The sequence below is a fragment of the Halichoerus grypus genome, chromosome X (genome assembly GCF_964656455.1).
Source record: "Halichoerus grypus chromosome X, mHalGry1.hap1.1, whole genome shotgun sequence".
NCBI lineage: Eukaryota > Metazoa > Chordata > Mammalia > Carnivora > Phocidae > Halichoerus > Halichoerus grypus.
Genome location: NC_135727.1, coordinates 30,917,694 through 30,937,747, shown reverse-complemented (window position 1 = coordinate 30,937,747; position 20,054 = coordinate 30,917,694). Strand labels below are relative to the sequence as shown.

Here is a 20,054-nt window from a genome sequence, read left to right as displayed (position 1 = left end):
TTTGTTTTGTTTTGTTCTGTTTTTGTTTGTTTTTATCTTTATCTTTTTCTTTTTCTTTTTTTCCTTTTTTCTCTCTTTCCCTTTCTTTTCCCACTGCTTCAGGTCTTTTCTGATTTCTTTAGAGTATATTTTCTGGGGACGTTGTTACCCTGTTAGTATTTTGTTCTCTCACTAATCTATTCTCCTCTGGACAAAATGACAAGATGGAAAAAATCACCTCAACAAAAAGAACAAGAGGTAGTACCGACTGCCAGGGACCTACTTGATACGGACATTAGTACGATGTCAGATCTAGAGTTCAGAATCATCACTTTAAAGATACTAGCTGGGCTTGAAAAAAACATGGAAGTTATTAGAGAAACCCTTTCTGGAGAAGTAAAAGAACTAAAATCTAACCAAGTCGAAATCAAAAAGGCTATGAATGAGGTGCAATCAAATATGGGGGCACTAACTGCTAGGATAAATGAGGCAGAAGAGAGAATTAGTGATACAGAAGACCAAATGATGGAAAATAAAGAAGCTGAGAAAAAGAGAGATAAACAACTACTGGATCACAAGGGCAGAATTCGAGAGATAAGTGATACCATAAGACGAAACAACATTAGAATAATTGGGATCCCAGAAGAAGAAGAAAGAGAGAGAGGGGCAGAAGGTATACTGGAGCAAATTATAGCAGAGAACTTCCCTAATTTGGGGAAGGAAACAGGCATCAAAATCCAGGAGGCACAGAGAACCCCTCTCAAAATCAATAAAAATAGGTCAACACCCCGACATCTAATAGTAAAACTTACGAGTCTCAGAGACAAAGAGAAAATCCTGAAAGCAGCTCGGGAGAAGAGATATGTAACCTACAAAGGTAGAAACATTAGATTGGCAACAGACCTATCCACAGAGACCTGGCAGGCCAGAAAGGACTGGCAGGATATATTCAGAGCACTAAATGAGAAAAATATGCAGCCAAGAATATATATCCAGCTAGGCTGTCATTGAAAATAGAAGGAGAGATAAAAAGCTTCCAGGACAAACAAAAACTAAAGGAATTTGCAAACACGAAACCAGCCCTACAAGAAATCTTGAAAGGGGTCCTCTAAGCAAAGAGAGACCCTAAAAGCAACATAGACCAGAAAGGAACACAGACAATATACTGTAACAGTCACCTTACAGGCAATACAATGGCACTAAATTCATATCTTTCAATAGTTACCCTGAATGTAAATGGGCTAAATGCCCCAATCAAAAGACACAGGCTATCAGATTGGATTAAAAAACAAGACCCATCGATATGCTGTCTGCAAGAGACTCATTTTAGACCCAAAGACACCCCCAGATTGAAAGTAAGGGGGTGGAAAACCATTTACCATGCTAATGGACACCAAAAGAAAGCTGGTGTGGCAATCTTTATATCAGACAAATTAGATTTTAAACCAAAGACTGTAATAAGAGATGAGGAAGGACACTATATCCTACTTAAAGGGTCTATCCAACAAGAAGATCTAACAATTATAAATATCTATGCCCCTAACATGGGAGCAGCCAATTATATAAGGCAATTAATAACAAAAGCAAAGAAACACACTGACAATACAATAATAGTGGGGGACTTTAACACCCCCCTCACTGAAATGGACAGATCGTCTAAGCAAAAGATCAACAAGGAAATAAAGGCTTTAAATGACACACTGGACCAAATGGACTTCACAGACATATTCAGAACATTCCATCCCAAAGCAACGGAATACACATTCTTCTCTAGTGCCCATGGAACATTCTCCAGAATCGATCACATTCTAGGTCATAAATCAGGTCTCAACCGGTACCAAAAGATTGGGATCATTCCCTGCCTATTTTCAGACCACAATGCTTTGAAACTAGAACTCACTCACAAGAGGAAAGTCAGAAAGAACTCAAATACATGGAGGCTAAAGAGCATCCTACTAAAGAACGAATGGGTCAACCAGGAAATTAAAGAAGAATTAAAAAAATTCATGGAAACCAATGAAAATGAAAACACAACTATTCTAAATCTTTGGGATGCAGCAAAGGCAGTCCTAACAGGAAAGTATATAGCAATACAAGCCTTTCTCAAGAAACAAGAAAGGTCTCAAGTACACAACCTAACCCTACACCTAAAGGAGCTGGAGAAAGAACAGCAAATAAAGCCTAAACCCAGCAGGAGAAGAGAAATAATAAAGATCAGAGCAGAAATCAATGAAATAGAAACTAAAAGAACAGTAGAACAGATCAACGAAACTAGGAGCTAGTTCTTTGAAAGAATTAACAAGATTGATAAACCCCTGGCCAGACTTATCAAAAAGAAAAGAGAAATGACCCAAATCAACAAAATCATGAATGAAAGAGGAGAGATCACAACCAACACCAAAGAACTACAAACAATTATAAGAACATATTATGAGCAACTCTATGCCAGCAAATTAGATAACCTGGAAGAAATGGATGCATTCCTAGAGATGTATCAACTACCAAAACTGAACCAGGAAGAAATAGAAAACCTGAACAGACCTATAACCACTAAGGAAATTGAAGCAGTCATCAAAAATCTCCCAACAAACAAAAGCCCGGGGCCAGATGGCTTCCCAGGGGAATTCTACCAAACATTTAAAGAAGAATTAACACCTATTCTTCTGAAACTGTTCCAAAAAATAGAAATGGAAGGAAAACCTCCAAACTCATTTTATGAGGCCACCATTACCTTGATCCCAAAACCAGACAAAGACCCCATCAAAAAGGAGATTTACAGACCAATATCCCTGATGAACATGGATGCAAAAATTCTCACCAAAATACTAGCCAATAGGATCCAACAGTACATTAAAAGGATTATTCACCACGACCAAGTGGGATTTATCCCTGGGCTGCAAGATTGGTTCAACATCCGCAAATCAATCAACGTGATACAATACATTAACAAAAGAAAGAACAAGAACCATATGATCCTCTCAATAGATGCAGAAAAAGCATTTGACAAAGTACAGCATCCTTTCTTGATCAAAACTCTTCAGAGTGTAGGCATAGAGGGTACATACCTCAATATCATAAAAGCCATCTATGAAAAACCTACAGCGAATATCATTCTCAATGGGGAAAAACTGAGAGCTTTCCCCTTAAGGTCAGGAACGCAGCAGGGATGTACACTATCACCACTGCTATTCAACATAGTACTAGAAGTCCTAGCCACAGCAATCAGACAACAAAAAGAAATCAAAGGCATCCAAATCGGCAAAGAAGAAGTCAAATTCTCACTCTTTGCAGATGATATGATACTTTATGTGGAAAACCCAAAAGACTCCACCCCAAAACTGCTAGAACTCATACAGGAATTCAGTAAAGTGGCAGGATATAAAATCAATGCACAGAAGTCAGTGGCATTCCTATACACCAACAACAAGACAGAAGAAAGAGAAATTAAGGAGTCGATCCCATTTACAATTGCACCCAAAACCGTAAGATACCTAGGAATAAATCTAACCAAAGAGGCAAAGGATCTGTACTCAGAAAACTATAAAATACTCATGAAAGAAATTGAGGAAGACACAAAGAAATGGAAAAACGTTCCATGCTCATGGATTGGTAGAACAAATATTGCGAAGATGTCAATGCTACCTAGAGCAATCTACACATTCAATGCAATCCCCACCAAAATACCATCCACTTTTTTCAAAGAAATGGAACAAATAATCCTAAAATTTGTATGGAACCAGAAAAGACCCCGAATAGCCAGAGGAAGGTTGAAAAAGAAAAGTAAAGCTGGCGGCATCACAATTCCGGACTTCCAGCTCTATTACAAAGCTGTCATCATCAAGACAGTATGGTACTGGCACAAAAACAGACACATAGATCAATGGAACAGAACAGAGAGCCCAGAAATGGACCCTCAACTCTATGGTCAACTAATCTTTGACAAAGCAGGAAAGAATGTGCAATGGAAAAAAGACAGTCTCTTCAACAAATGGTGTTGGGAAAACTGGATAGCCACATGCAGAAGAATGAAACTGGACCATTTCCTTACACCACACACAAAAATAGACTCCAAATGGTTGAAAGACCTAAATGTGAGACAGGAGTCCATCAAAATCCTAAAGGAGAACACAGGCAGCAACCTCTTCGACCTCAGCCGCAGCAACTTCTTCCTAGAAACATCACCAAAGGCAAGGGAAGCAAGGGCAAAAATGAACTATTGGGACTTCATCAAGATAAAAAGCTTTTGCACAGCAAAAGAAACAGTCAACAAAACCAAAAGACAACCGACAGAATGGGAGAAGATATTTGCAAATGACATATCAGATAAAGGGCTAGTATCCAAAATCTATAAAGAACTTATCAAACTCAACACCCAAAGAACAAAGAATCCAATCAAGAAATGGGCAGAAGACATGAACAGACATTTTTCCAAAGAAGACATCCAAATGGCCAACAGACACATGAAAAAGTGCTCAACATCGCTTGGCATCAGGGAAATCCAAATCAAAACCTCAATGAGATACCACCTCACACCAGTCAGAATGGCTAAAATTAACAAGTCAGGAAATGACAGATGTTGGCGGGGATGCGGAGAAAGGGGAACCCTCCTACACTTTTGGTGGGAATGCAAGCTGGTGCAGCCACTCTGGAAAACAGTATGGAGGTTCCTCAAAAAGTTGAAAACAGAGCTACCACACGATCCAGCAATTGCACTACTGGGTATTTACCCCAAAGATACAAAAGTAGGAATCAGAAAGGGTACGTGCACCCCAATGTTTATAGCAGCAATGTCCACAATAGCCAAACTGTGGAAAGAGCCAAGATGTCCATCGGCAGATGAATGGATAAAGAAGAAGTGGTATATATATACAATGGAATATTATGCAGCCATCAAAAGGAATGAGATCTTGCCATTTGCAATGACGTGGATGGAACTGGAGGGTATTATGCTGAGCGAAATAAGTCAAACAGAGAAAGACATGTATCATATGACCTCACTGATATGAGGAATTCTTAATCTCAGGAAACAAACTGAGGGTTGCTGGAGTGGGGGATGGGGTGGGAGGGATGGGGTGACTGGGTGATAGACACTGGGGAGGGTATGTGCTCTGGTAAGCGCTGTGAATTGTGCAAGACTGTTGAATCTCAGATCTGTACCTATGAAACAAATAATGCAGTATATGTTAAGAAAAAAAAAAAGAAGAAGATAGCAGGAGGGGAAGAATGAAGGGGGGGAAATCGGAGGGGTAGACGAACCATGAGAGAGAGACGATGGACTCTGAAAAACAAACTGAGGGTTCTAGAGGGGAGGGGGGTGGGAGGATGGGTTAGCCTGGTGACGGGTATTAAAGAGGGCACGTTCTGCATGGAGCACTGGGTGTTATGCACAAACAATGAATCATGGAACACTACATCTAAAACTAATGATGTAATGGATGGGGATTAACATAACAATAAAAAAATTTTTTTAAAATTTGAATTTGGGGCGCCTGGGTGGCTCAGTTGTTAAGCGTCTGCCTTCGGCTCAGGTCGTGATCCCGGGGTCCTGGGATCAAGCCCTGCATCAGGCTCCCTGCTCAGTGGGAAGCCTGCTTCTCCCTCTCCCGCTCCCCCTGCTTGTGTTCCCTCTCTCGCTGTGTCTCACTCTGTCAAATAAATAAATAAAATATTTAAAAATTCATAAATAAATAAAAAATAAAAATTAAAAAAAAAAACCCACAATGGGATATCACTTCACACCAGTCAGAATGGCTAAAATCAAAAACACAAGAAACAAGTGTTGGCAAGGATGTGGAGAAAAAGAAACCCTTGTGTGCTGTTGGTGGGAATGCAAACTGGTGCAGTCACTGTGGAAAAGGGTATGGAGCTTCCTCAAAAAATTAAAAATAGAATTACCATATGATCCAGTAATTGCACTACTGGGTATTTACCCAAAGAATACAAAAACACTAATTCAAAAAGATATATGCACCCCTATGTTTATAGCAGCATAATTTACAATAGCCAAATCATGGAAGCAGTCCAAGTGCCCACTGATAGATGAATGGATAAAGATGTGGTACAGGGGTGCCTGGGTGGTTCAGTCAGTTAAGCATCTGACTCTTGTATGTTAACTATACTGGAATTAAGTTTTTTTTTTTTTTTTTTTAAAGGGGGATGCAAAGGAATACATAAGAATAGAATTCACACAGGATCCAGAAATCCCTCCTCAGAAACACCTCTACCCTGGGCCTCTCTTGTTCTCCAGCTGCCCACTGGATATCTCTGCCCAGATCTCCCATGGGTGCTTCAAACTCAACTAGTCCAATACCGAACCCACTTTCTCTCCTTAATCCACAATCTCCTAAACCTCCTCCTCCCACCCAATTTTCCGAGGCAAGAGCCGGAAAGTCATCCTCAGCTCTACCTTCTCCCTCAACTTTCCACTGTCAACTAATCCAACTAATCCTCCTCAACTTTCCTCAACTAATCCACAAACCGTGTAGATCTGAATTCCTAAAGAGCTCTCCATTCCTAAAGAGCTCTCCAATCCACCCGTAGCTCACCCTCTCCATTGCGCTGCCCCAATTCACCAACTCTCCTTAGACCAGAGAAATAGTCTTCGGAATAGTGCTTTTGCTATTATTTAACCCAATCCATCCCCGCGATCTACAAAACCACCAGAGGGAACATTCTAAAACTCCAATCTGCCCAAGTCAATTCCTGCTTTCAAAGCCCCTCCCTGTCTCTCCAGGGCCCTCGGGGTGAAGTGTAAACATTTGATAAGACACAAGCAATGACCCCAGCTCAATGGTACCCATCATTCCCCCTTCCCTTGGGGGCCTCAAAGGACAGATTATAGGCCTCCGAACTGCCTTAACACATTATTGGTGTACCATACTATCTTACACTTCTATTCCACCACTACCTAGAAAGTGCTCTTCTCTTCCTCCCCCAACCTGGTGAGTCTAACCTACCTCCTCTGTGAGGTCTTCCCTGTCCCCTCCCCACAACTACAGCCTCTCTTTTGCACACTAATGTTTCATATAAGGCCTTGAACACACCCGGCACATTGAGATTGCCTGCTCAAACTGAGGCCTCTTGGGACAGGGACGGTATCTTATCCATCTTTGTATCTTTAGCGTTCAACACAAGACCTAGCCCAAAGTAGGCATTCAATAAAGGTTTGTGGAATCAATTAATGGCCTCACTAAGTCTCTATCCACAATAATAGTAGGTCAGTGCCTAATGAGGGTTCCTGGACTTTGGCAGGGACGGGATCTAAGAAGTATCAGGAGGCCTGAGCTCAGGCCTTGGCCGGTACTCCGTGTGACTCCTTATCCTCAATTCAACTTCTCCATTCCACACCCCAGATAAGAAGCACAAAGAGAACTAGAAAACAATCGCCTGGCCTTGAGTCTTTGGCCATAGAATTCCTCCACTCTCTCCAAATCCTCCCTCCATCCCTAGAGGCCTAGTTTGGAACTTATCTGTGAAAAAAAAAAAAAAGAGCATTCTCACCCCAGCCCAGCAAGGGGTTTCTCCACCTTTGAACTCCTGGAAGGCTATTTGCCCACACAAGTCCAGTACCCATCATAGACAAGCTTGTTGGCTTAGTTTAGTTGGCTTCCCAGGGGATCCATAGATGGCAAGTCTCCTGGGGAATGTGATCAAATAGATGCCTGAGCCCCCCACCTTTGACCCGTGAAATCAGAATAAGGGTCGGGAGGGTATCAGTTGAGGAGCCTGAGCTGCCCTGTGCTACATCTGTGTTGTATCTCCCCAACAGGCTCACCAGAGGGTAGTGGATGGCAGAGGCTTTCTCCTGAGCTTTCTGTGTCTCCCCTAGCATCCAGTACAGGGGTGCCCTATAAAGTTTTCTTCAATCTGTAGCCTCTGGGCTGCTTCCCCATGAGAAAACTCAAATGAACAAAGAAACCCAACTTGAAGTTAGTTTATCTGAGGGCACCCAGGAAGAGGTAGCTTTAGCAGTACTCCCCAAATGTTATTTCTGACTGATTTTCCCAGTGCCAAGGTCATCCCTGACCAAAATGGTTTCGGGCTGGAAGACTCTATTTCCTAGGAAAATAAAGATTCAATGACTTGGATCCCCTTAAACATTTTTCTTAATTCTCCTTCTGGGAGAAAAATCAACACTCTAAATCATGTGTGCATGCGTGCACACACACACACACGAATACACACAAATGCATGATTACCCGGACATCTACTGGGGTCACAATCTTATACTGTGTTGGTGTGTATCCCCAGCCCAGGCAGCGGTCTCAGACAGTCAGGAAGCTTACTCGCCACACAAAGGCCCATGACAGTCACAGGCTGAGCCCATGAAGGCAAGAAGGTAGCCTCAGACCTTTTGGTAACTCTTCCAACAAGGAGAATGACAAAATATGCTTTCTGCTTGAGCCTCCATTTCCCAGAAATTCCCACTAAGCCCCTTCCCCAGGATTCTAACTGGTCAAGGTTTCCCTCTGCTAAGAAGGCCAGAGATACCTCAGGCCTACCTCCCCGCTGGCTCCATGAACCTGCAGCCAGAGGCCTCTGGGAAGAAAAGTGGCCTCCATGCTTGCCAACCATCAGAGAACAGACACAAGACCAGCCCCAGCCTGGCCTCAAAGTTCCTTCCATGGCCAAGGCCTTGCATCTATGAGCACAGTTGGACAGGGAGGCGCACTGGCTAGAAGAAGGAGGAGTAGCTCACTCACGCATTTCGCTGGTCATCCATTTGCAGTGACCTGGACAGCAAGTGCCCTCTGGAGCCCATCACTACTCACTTGCATCTACAGCTTGTCCTTTCACCACTCTGGGAGCAGAGGTGACCAGGTAAGCTCCTCTGAGCAGGAGGCCCTGAGGCGGGACAATTACCTGAAGTCCCCCCAAAAAGTATGAGCTGTCTCCTGGGAGACCAGAGGGTCTGCGGGGTAGGAGGGGAGGAAAGGTCATGTTCGGTTGTTAATTTCCAAGGGCTAGTGCAGAGCCAGCAACTAGAGGTAAGACCTGAAAAGTCAGATACCAGGTAGGCACTAGGATGGAGGTAGGATCGAAAAACAGGGGTGGCCAGGCACCTGGGGGGCTCAGTCGGTGAAGCGTCTGCCTTCAGCTCAGGTCATGATCCCAGAGTCCCGGGATCAAGTCCCACATCGGGCTCCCTGCTCACCGGGGAGTCTGCTTCTCCCTCTGCCCTTCACCCTGCTTGTGCTCTCTCTCGCTCTCTCTCAAATAAATAAATAAAATCTTTAAAAAAAGAAAGAAAAACAGGGGTGGCATCGAAGTGAGAACGTCCAGTTACCTTGAAAAGGACTGAGGTACGGGAGTCAAGGCCTAGCCATAGGCATCAGGTTTCATGGGTAGATCATCCGGGGTTAAAGCCGGGGGGACCTAGATGGATGCTACAGTTTTCTGGTGGGGCCTAGCTAGACAGGGCCTTGTCCTCGGGGAGTTGGAAGTCTGGCGGGGCCTGTCCTTCATATAAAGAAATCCAGACCTAGCACGGGTGCCTCCCAGCCCTGGGTCCCCAGAGACCACCACAGTGTTGAAGCTAGAAAAGGTCAGTGGGTTACAAGGAGCCCTGGGGCGTGTGAGAGGATGCTAGCTAATGTCACTGCTCCCCGCCCCCCCCCAAGAGCTGCACGTGAGCTTCCAGTCATTTTCCTCACAAGGGAGATTCGTCCACATTCTCTCATGGACTCTTCACTGAGGCTAAGGAAACATACTTGCCAAATCGGGCTGGCTTTGCTATCGAAAGTTTTCTGAGGGAGGCACCGTGTTGCCAACAATTGAGATAACAAGACCACCCATGCCCAGAAGGCACCTCGGGGAAGAAACATTCCAGTTTCACCCTGGCCCTTGGAGCCTGACGATACGACCTGAGCCCATCAGTTTTCTGCGCATCATTCCTGTCAGCAGGAGTCAGAAGAGCCCAGGGGACCCATGAATCAGATAAGCTTTCTGATACTTTTAAAATCTCCTCAATTGTATGAAAAAGACAATAAACCCTTACAGTCCTGAGAGAGAGAAAGGGAGCCCTTCCAAGGTCTTTTTAACAAGGACGGCCATCCCACTGAGCAGTATTCTTCATGTAAGGCGCTATGTGTGTGCTTTATATATATTATCTACCCTCATTCTTACAACAACCCTAGGGCAGAGGGGTTAAATATAAGTAGGCCCACTTCACAGAGAGGTTGAATGATTTGCCCAAGGCCACACAGCTAATGTGAAGCAGAGCCAAGACTCAGATCCCGGGCTGTGCAACTCGGAGACCAATGCTCTTAGCTGCCATGTCTGCACTTCTCAAAGCAGGAGCTTAGCCACACGAGGAGATTCCTAGGCCCCACCCTCAGCCCCATTGACTCAGAATCCTGAAGGGTGGGCCCGGGAATTGGGGTGCTTCACCCCCACACACCAGGTGTGTGGAGGGGGAGGGTGGGCAGTGTTCTGAGGCACAGGGAAGTTTTCGGCCCTGGTGGACACTCTGCGGCCTCCTGAGTTTGGCACAGGGTCCAGGCGAGAATGCTAAAGGCTCCGTGTCAGACCCGATGCTCTCAGCAGTCTTCCCTGCGCATTTTCCACCCAGTCCTGGTCACTGGACACCAGGGCTCTTTCAGTCGGACCCTTCACCTGGACCCAAGACTCCAGGCCTTTATGGGATCATATACCCCTCTGAGAACTTGTTGAAAACTCCCTTGGTGGCCCCCTCACAAAATACTCACACACACACACACACACACACACACACCCCTTTGCATATTTTCAGGGAATACGTAGATCATCTAAAGCTCCTTTATGAACTGCCTGCCTGCTCAACCCAAGAACCCCACATCACAGAAACTCCTGATCTAGAAATGTGGACACAGCCTAGGTCCTACGGTTGTGTTTTTTTCCTAATCCCCTCTGTTAGAGATACACACCAGAGTGTGATAGGTAAAATGCTATGTTGTCTGCAATTTGGTCTAAAATACTGCCAGTTACGTGGGGGTGAGGCACACAGAGAGCGGCAGGACAGATACAAGATGGGCCATGAGTTGTTCATTGTTGAAGCTGAGAGATGGCTATAGGGGGATTCATTCTACTGTCCTCTCTACTTTTGTATACGTTTAAAAATGTCTAGAATAAAAAGCTATCAACAATTAGGTTGAATTACATGTTATGTGAATTATATCTCAATAAAGCTGGGTGTTTTCTTTTTAAGATTTGTTTTTTTATTTGAGAGAGAGAGATGAACAGAAGGGAGGAGCCGAGCGAGAGGGAGAAGCAGACTCCCCACTGAGCAGGGAGCCCAACGTGGGGCTCAATCCCAGGACCCTGAGGTCATGACCTGAGCCAAAAGCAGACGCTTAACCCACCGAGCCACCCAGGTGCCCCTAAAGCTGTTTTTTTGTTTTGTTTTTTTTTAATTAACCTCCTGTTCTGGACCTGTGTAAATCTGCCAATGGACACAGTAAAGGCCCAGGGAGAATCACTTACTTTCCTTAAAGTCACAGCAACAACCAGAACCTCTTGGTCTCGCTAAGGTGGCAGGAGCCACTCCAAGCAGGCCTCACTGGAGTGTTGAGAAGACTAGTTGCTGTATACGAAGGACCACAAGCAAGAGGCCTAATCGCCTCTAGTAATAGGCATTACTCTGTTGGTAATGAGCCCAATAATGGTAATTATCACTTACCATCCATGTTCAGAGCACTTTACAAAGAGAAACTCACTGAGAGTAACCAATACCCTTTCTCAAGAGGCCAAAAAATGTAGCAGACATCCCACTAACAAGCCTACTTCCCTGCTGTGTAAAGCTTGGAATAAGAAAGAAGTTTCCAGAATGGAGTTGAAAAGGAACAGTTCTTAAAGCTAGCCATCAGTGATGAGTTTTGTTAACAAGACGGACACCAGAATAAACACCAACAGGTGTTCTAGAGAGGAGGCTATGGGGGTGGAAGGTAAGGAGTGACGTCAGTGCTTAGAGGCGAACATCTGCAAAGTCGCCTCATTCCCGTTCGTGGGGGGAAGCCCTAAAGAGGCCTTCTCCCATGCACCCCCAGAATACTGTAGCTCCCCCCAGCAATCGGCAGAGTTGGCCTAAACACGCCTTCCCTTTTTACAGCATGGGTCCCTCCGCCTCTGGAACTTCCTTATAAAACAGAGATGACAGTGGCCCCTACCTCAGGGGGTGGACGTGAGGCTTAACTGAGATTATCTAGATAAAGCCCTCGGAACGGGGCCTGGGCACAGAGCAAGCCCTCGGTAAATGGTAGTAATTCTCATTAATGGTGTTTTCTTTGGATGGCCGCACCACCAGCGGAGCCATTCCTTGGATGTGGCGGAGTGATCGCCCCCCTGAAACACATTTTCCTTAAATTTCCATCCGGATGTGCACTAGGCCGGAAGGGAAATCACCAGAAGATGACCCGCCCCCTCCAATCCTCGCCCGGGGGCTGGTCATTCGTCTGCCAACACTACAAGTATGGCGGCCTGAGCTCTCGTTTCCTCCCTCGAATTCTCCAGATGGAGGTCTTACACGAGCCGCAAATGAAGAGATGGCCCCCTCTCCTGAAACCTACTCCTTCTCAGTTCTCTTGCTTTAACTGGTTTTGTTTTTAATAACTTGGATTATGTCTTTAAAACAGTTTCTCTATCCAGAAGGGCATTAAGGCATTTTTGGCCAACCCGACCCTCTAAGGACGCCCTGTACAGTTCAGCTGCTCTTCACCGCCGGAAGGAAAGCCCTGTAATCTGCTCTTAACCATACACCCTGCTTCTTAGGTTGATTTCTGGGGCATGGTACTTAATAAGGGTGACACTTTAACAAACAAGACCATAAGAAACCTCCACAGCTCCTGGGAAATAAGCCCCGTGGAGCATTTGATTTTCCCTAAATAGAATCTTGAGTGTCTCTTGGATGCATTTTTAAGATTTTATTTATTCATTCATTTTAAAGAGAAAGAGAGAGCACATACACACGAGCTGGGGGAGGTGCAGAAGAAGAGGGAGAAGCAGAGTCCTCGCGCTCAGCGAGCCTGACACGGGGCTCGATCCCACGGCCCTGAGATCAGGACCTGAGCCAAAATCAAGAGTCAGACGTCCAACCAACTGAGCCACCCAGGTGCCCTGCTCTTGGATGAATTTTTAAAAACAAAACAAACCCTTCTTTAGTGGAGGTAACAAAAACCATAAGGAGAGAGTAACCAGCCAGCTCAGGGTGAGTCTAGCTACATGACAAAACAGACCTTACTGTCATTGGTCACGGCCACTCTCCTCGGGGACCCTGGAGACCACATCTACAAAGAGCCACAGGCTTTGGGGGCCTGGTGAGCAGAGGTCAACAGATGACAAACTGTGTGGGGCCCAGAGTCCAAAGAGCCTGTTAGCATCTCTGCAACAATAGCCCTTCTGGGTGACACTGGCCTCATTGTTCTCCTGGTGGCCTTGTTCTGCCCAGGACCCAGAGTTTCAGGGGCAGGCTCTGGCTGCGTTTGATGGAAGGCCTGCTTGTGAGACGCCACAGAAGGGAAATGGTGGCATAGGCGCTCCGGGCCGTACTTACAGAGGGACACTCAGCGCCTCCGCCATCTGACTGCTGCAGGAGCAGAGCAGTGATCCCAACGAGCCGCTCTGCCACCAACTTACTGCCCACCACGCAGACCAATGCCTCTGGATCCCCTTTGATATCCCTGCCTCTCTACCCCAGCCTGGTGCCAGATGCCAAAGCGATAGACACACCGTGGGGCAGAAGCAGGAACCCATGTGCTAGCAAAGCAGCTCGTTCCTCTGGGCAATCTGGATCCAGCTACAAATGTGGGGGGTCATGAGGGAGGGAGGGCACAGAGCTGGGCAACAGATGCAGCCAAGTCCACTTTTCCTTAGGCACATGAGATCTGTATGCTTCACGAGTCACTGCGATGAATTTCAAAACAACTATGCTGGGCTGGCTTCACTCTGACTCCCAAATTGCTATTGCTAACTGCGGTGCACACAAGGAGATCACACTGGTTTTTGTCACAAGTGCAAGTCAGGAGCGCATTGCAAAGGCGTAAGTGTGCCGTCATCAACTCTGAGACTGAAATGTGAAAATATTTCAATTGCTAGACCCGAACCTCGATGAAGGGAAACCATCTTGGCCAGCAACCTCAAATAACCAGCAACGTTGTCCTGGCTTGCCCCCAACCCCTTAGAGGGAAATGAGCCAAATCAGAAGATAGTGGGGAACATTTTAAAGGGGAGAATGTTTGGAGCACATCCGTGTTCAGCCCATCTCCTCCCTCTCTGCCTCTGGTTCTTGGCCACGGTCGTCAAACTATAGCGGGTACCAGAATCACCGGGGTGCTTGTTTAACAGGTGAAGAAGTCTCGAGGTCGCCTCCGGTCACTCAGCTGGATAGTTAGCTAATATTCGGGGAACAGCTACTATGTGCCAGGCATTACTGTAGACACTTAGAGATCCAGCAGTGAACAAGACAGAGTCCCCGTCCTTGGGAAGCTTACAGTCTTTTTATTTCTTGAAAGATTTTATTGGTTTATTTGAGAGAGAGAGAGAGAGCGCGTGAGCCAGAGAGCACAAGCAGGGGGAATGGCAGAGGGAGAGGGGGAAGCAGACTCCCAGCTGAGCAGGGAGCCCGATGCGGGGCTCGATCCCAGGACCCTGAGATCATGACCTGAGCCAGAGGCAGCTGCTTAACCGACTGAGCCACCAGGTGCCCCAGGAAGCTTATGGTCTAATGGATGGGCTAGACAAGAAAGAAAGAAGTTAATTGCCAATATCCAGGAGCCCTATGAAGTACACATCATATGGATGTGACATGGAAAGACCAGGGTGGGGTTGTGATTTTAAAGAGTGTGACCAGAGCAGGCCTCTCTGAGAAGGTGATGTTTGACTGAGGCCCGAGTGAACAGAAGGAGCCGGCCATGGGAAGGGCATTATATCAGAAGGAAGAGTAAGAGCAGAGACCCTGACCGAATGAGACAGGGCTTGATTCACTCAAGGACAGAAGGACAGATAAACAGAAGGCCTCGAGAGTCATTGTCAGTAGATCTTAGAAAAGGGCCAAGAAGCTGCATTTTTAACCAAAGCCCTCCCCCCACCCCAGGTGATTCTGAGCTGTAGGCCCAGTTGAGAACCCCCAGGTTACACTGTCATTCAGAAGCCTGATCCCAAGGCCTGCAACGTCACCCCAGTCAGCAGGCCTGTGCTAATCATTGTTCACTGAGAAGGGAAAGAGTCCCCACAATAATTCCACTGGAAAGTTCCTTGGGAGAAGGACAGTGTCTGTCCATTTCATAACCATGGTGCCTAGAACCGTGCCTGGTACACAGTGATATCTGGTGAATGAAATGAATGAGTGGTGCTGCCCCCATAGCTCCCGGTGTTCCGTGAACTCATTTTCAGTGAACCAGAGTTTTTCTCAAACAAAAATTTCATAAACGCCGAATTAAAAAGCGGCTTCTTCCTGCCCCCCTCGTTACTGGAGAATGCTTTGTGAGAAACTCCCCCTTTCCAAGCAGCCACGTCCAGGGTAATCTCTGCATTTTGAGGTAGGGGCTCCGTCTCACCACGGGGCTCTGGGGGCTTAGAGAAAGGACTGGTTGAAGGGGCTAAGCTCACACTTGGAACCAACCAGCCAGGGCCTCAGCCCCGGGGCCACCTGGAAGGCCTGCATGTGAACTCCTTGATGTCAGGTGCCACCTACAGGCTGCTGGGAGTGTGGTGGGCCCCCTCAGGAGCCCTGGCCAGGGCTGCTGTGGGGGCCTCCCCAAGGCTTCTGAAGCCTCAGCATGATCCAGTTGAGGAAGTAAGGTCGAGGCCGTGTGTGTGGGCCTCCCACCTGCCTCTCTATGCATCCTTCTCAGCACCTCTTACCTCAGGCGGCCGGGACCATTGGGCTGACGTGATGGTACCTGGCCCAGAGGCAGGCCCGCCATATCTAGGCGGGGTTGTGAATCCGCATCCCAGATCTCTTCCTCTCCCTCCTGCCTCCTTTACCAAACAACACCTTCCTGTGGAGACTTCTACTTCCGGGAAGATGGAGTAGGTGTACTTTTCTCCACTCCTCCCTTCCCTCTCTGAAAGACCCCGTAAAGAGGTTCAAGAGACAAGCTACTGACTGGGAGAAAGTATTTATAAACCACATATCCAACACAGGACAAGTATCTAGAATATATAAAGAACTCTCAAACCCAACTGCAGAAAAACAAGCAATCCAATTAGGAAACAGCCAAATAACATGAACAGACGTTTCGGCCAAGAGGATACACAGACGGTCCATAAGTACTTAAAAGCATGTTCAATATCACTGGCCATTCGGGAAATGAAAAATAAAACCACAACACGATACCTATCAGAAAGGTTGAAACAAACAACAAAATGGGGCACCTGGCTGGCTCAGGCCATAGAGCATGCAACTCTTGATCTTGGGGTCATGAGTTTGAGCCCCACATTGGGGGTAGAGTTTACTTAAAAAAATAGCAACAACACCAAATGCTGGTGAGGATTTAGAGAAACCAAATCATTCGTATGTTGCTGGTGGGGTTATAAAATGGCACGGCCACTCTGGAAAGAAGTTTGGCAGCTTCTTAAAAAGGTAAACGTGGGGGGCGCCTGGGTGGTGCAGTTGGTTAAGTGTCCAACTCTTGATTTCAGCTCAGGTGATGATCTTGGGGTCATGGGAGGGAGCCCCACATCGGGCTCCTCGCTGGGCGTGGAGCCTGCTTGGGATTCTCTCTCTCCCTCTCCCTCTGCCTCTCACCCTCCCCCCCCATGTGCATGCATACTCTATCTAAGAAAGAAAAGGTAACCATGCGACTACCATATGATCCAGCAATTACACTCTTGGGCACACATCCCAGAGAAATGAAAACTTAGGTCCCCACAAACACCCATCCACAAATGTTTGCAGCAGCTTTATTCATAATAGCCAAAAGCCAGAATGGGCCCAGATGTCCTCCCGCAGGTTAAGCACTGTGATACATCCATACCATGGAAAACCACTCAGCAACAAAAAGGAATCAAGTCTTGACACATTCAACAGCCTGGATGAACTTCCGGAGAACTCTGTTGAGTGAAAAAAGCCAAAGGTAACATACTCTGATTTTACTCAGATAACCTTCTTGAAGTGACAAAATTAGAAGAATGGAGAACAGATTAGTGGTTGCCAGAGTTGAGGAGGAGGGGTGAAGTGGGAGGGAAGTGGGTATGGCTGTACAAAGGTGACAGGAGGGATCTGTGTGGCGAAGGAAATGTTCTGTACCTTGACGGTTCTGATGTCCACACCCTGGTTGTGATTGGGCGCTCTAGTTTTGCAAGACGCCACCATTGGGAAAACCTGGATAAAGGGTACTTGCTCTCTCTCTGTACTGTTTCTTACAACTGCATAGGAACCTAGGGCAAAATAAAACGTTTAATTGCAAAAGAAAAGACCTGGGGCACCTGGATGGCTCAGTCGGTGAAGCGTCTGCCTTCGGCTCAGGTCATGATCCCGGGGTCCTGGGATCGAGCCCCAGTCGGGCTCCCTGCTCAGTGGGGAGCCTGCTTCTCCCTCTCCCTCTGCCCCTCCCTCTGCTTGTGCTCTCTCACTCTCTCTCTCAAATAAATAAATAAAATCTTTTTTAAAAATTTCCAAAACTTATTTTAAAAGAAAAGACCTTTCTGTGCCTCTGTTTATCCCCCTCTCTTGGGCCCCGCTATAGTAATCCACGCAGAGTGCTAGCGGGTAGTAAAGGCACTGATGTTATCCCCACGTCCTACCTACCTCAACAGGGGTTTCCTGGTGATCGCAGAAGGGCGACGTTTTGTAGAAGACATTGCCTTGAATTTAAAATCAGGTTACCTCGAGGCCTGGTCTTCATAGGCTTTGTGACCTCAGACAAATTGCTGGGCCTCTCTGAGATTCCATCTCATCCCCTGTAAACAACTTTTAAAGAGTAAATGAAAAAGTGAAAACACATGGTAAATTGTAAAGCGGTACTCAAAAGAAGGTCTTTTTGCTTGTCTTCCTCCTTCCCTGTCCTTATTCCTTCCAGCTAGAGGAAGGGACTACGTCTAGAGGAAGTCGTGTGTCTTCCTGTGTTCCCAGGGCTTAGCCCAAGTCCCTGCCCCGGGAGGTGCTTGGGAGGTGCTCGCTCATGCTGGTGACGGCAGAATGTTTAAAGCCAGCGGTTCGCTCTAATGGCGGAGAAGATAGGTTCAGCCCCACGGCGGACACAGGCCTTGGCCGTGTCTTTGGCTGAGACTTTGAAGAGCCCTTGGTAGCGTCCCATGTCAACAGCTCCCTTCCCTGGGAATAGCTTCACTCAGAGACATCACGGGACCGAGAGGCAGCGTCCATGGAACAGCCCAGCTGCCAGTTTGGGGGCACCAGAGAGGACAGGAGAGAAGAGAAGCTTCTCCCTCTGCCCAAGAACTTTGCTATTCCTACCACCTTTACTCGTCCCCGCGCTCCTGAGGCAGGGAGAGCAGGGAGCATCCCCGGTCTCCACGTGCAAACCCTGCAGGGAGACAGGGCTGAGGCCTGCCCGAGGTTCACAGGGCGAGTGAGTCAGCGGCCCAGCTGGGGCCGGACTCCCGAGCCAGAGATTTTCCACAGCAGGGATGGTGTCCAAATGGAAAAGCTAAGACAGAGAAAATGCAGCTCTTCCCTGCCCCAACCTGGAGCCTCTCCTGAGGGAATTTCGGCCCGGCCTCACCATGTCTTTCCACCCAACTTGCTTTCTGAGGGAGCTGCCGTCACAGCAGGCCTGGTGGGGGGCTGTCCTGGGAGATGGCTTCCCTCCCGTTAGGCTCTGAGCTGTCAGTGACCTATTTAAAGACAGAGAAGCCAGGTTGGGGTTTGAGTCTCTCGGGGTGCCTCTCACAGGTGGCTCCCCGGGGACTTCCTAGGCACCTCTTCCTGCTTCTCCTCAGTGGTGACTGCTGGGGGGGGGGGGAGGTGGGGAGGGCACTTTTCTTCTTACCTGGCCCAGGAAGCCCAGAGTGTCCTTGGAAACTCACTCAGAGACTGAAGAGAACAAGTCAGGGCCTTTCTGGAAGGCAGGCTGAGGGAGGGGAAGCCGCCCCACGCACCCCGCCCCCTCCCAGTCTGGATGCTTTCCCCAAGGGCCCCTTCTCCCCTCGGCCGCCCCCACCAGGTCTCTGAGAAGACTGAAGTGGGAAAAAGCACCAGCTGCTCGGGAGGGGGAGTACCGGAAGCCATTGACTTGGATTCGTTCACCCATTAGCAGGTTGCCAACTTGGAAAGCAGAGAGCGTTCCGCGGCGACTGGGAAGGTTTGAACGGGGGAGTTGGAAGGGTGGTGGGGTGGCAGGGAGGACTTTGGAGCAAGCAAGGCCTTGCTGAACACCCCTTCTGTGCCTGGCCCCATGCCGGCCCCCGGGAGGCCACTGCTCCTGCCCTCAGCTTGCTCTCCGTCTGCGACCAGGGGTCAGAGCTCCCAGGGAAGGCCCGAAGCAGGAGGCATGAATGCTCAGGCCAGCCGGTCTCGGCTTCCACGCACCCCGCGGGACCTTTTTGGCAGCCTGCCTAACCATTCATCTGTTCATTCATTCATTCATTTGCTCGTTAACCATTCCTTCGCTTCATAAATACTTACGAAGTGTCCATTCTGTGTTGAGCCCTGGAGGGACAGTGGTGGACAGGGCAGGCTCTGTGCCTTCTGGAGCCTACAGCCTAAGGGGGTCTGGGGGGGGCTCCTTTAGGTGGGGTGGTTCAAAGAGGCCTCTCCTTACCATGAGGCCACACCCTACTTCTTACAGACCCACAGATGCTTTCCAGTCAGAGCTGCCAAACCTGAAATCTAAGTGTCTTGTAGAAACTGCCAACAGTGCAGACATCTAAGACTCAAAAATGGGTCCCTAGCACCTCATAAAAACCTTCTCCCTTCGCGGGGCCTCTCACCGGTAAAGGAAGGTTTGAAGAGGGAGGAAAGAGGCAGGCGAGGCTGCAGTGGGGCCCCTGGAACCCCTGGCCAGTGGAGTGGCGTCGGTGTCACTCAGTAATCTCCTCCTTCAAAGAGCTCCCAAAGTCCCTCCCTGTCTTTTAAAGTCACAGTAACTTAGGACCAGGGGGTTCTACTTGCCCTCATTCATGTGCTCAACAAGAATCCCTCG

At 47.6% G+C, this 20,054-nt stretch overlaps 1 long non-coding RNA gene across 1 annotated transcript; it reads right to left on the bottom strand.

Moving 5' to 3' along the window:
* Window positions 1–16,840: 16,840 nt before the first annotated feature.
* Window positions 16,841–18,974, bottom strand: LOC118534621 (uncharacterized). Its single transcript, XR_004916792.2, has 4 exons — window positions 18,903–18,974; window positions 17,702–17,863; window positions 17,201–17,331; window positions 16,841–17,004 (listed from the first exon to the last, which is right to left on the bottom strand). It is a non-coding gene; the product is annotated as an uncharacterized LOC118534621 (long non-coding RNA).
* Between the last annotated feature and the right edge of the window lie 1,080 nt (window positions 18,975–20,054).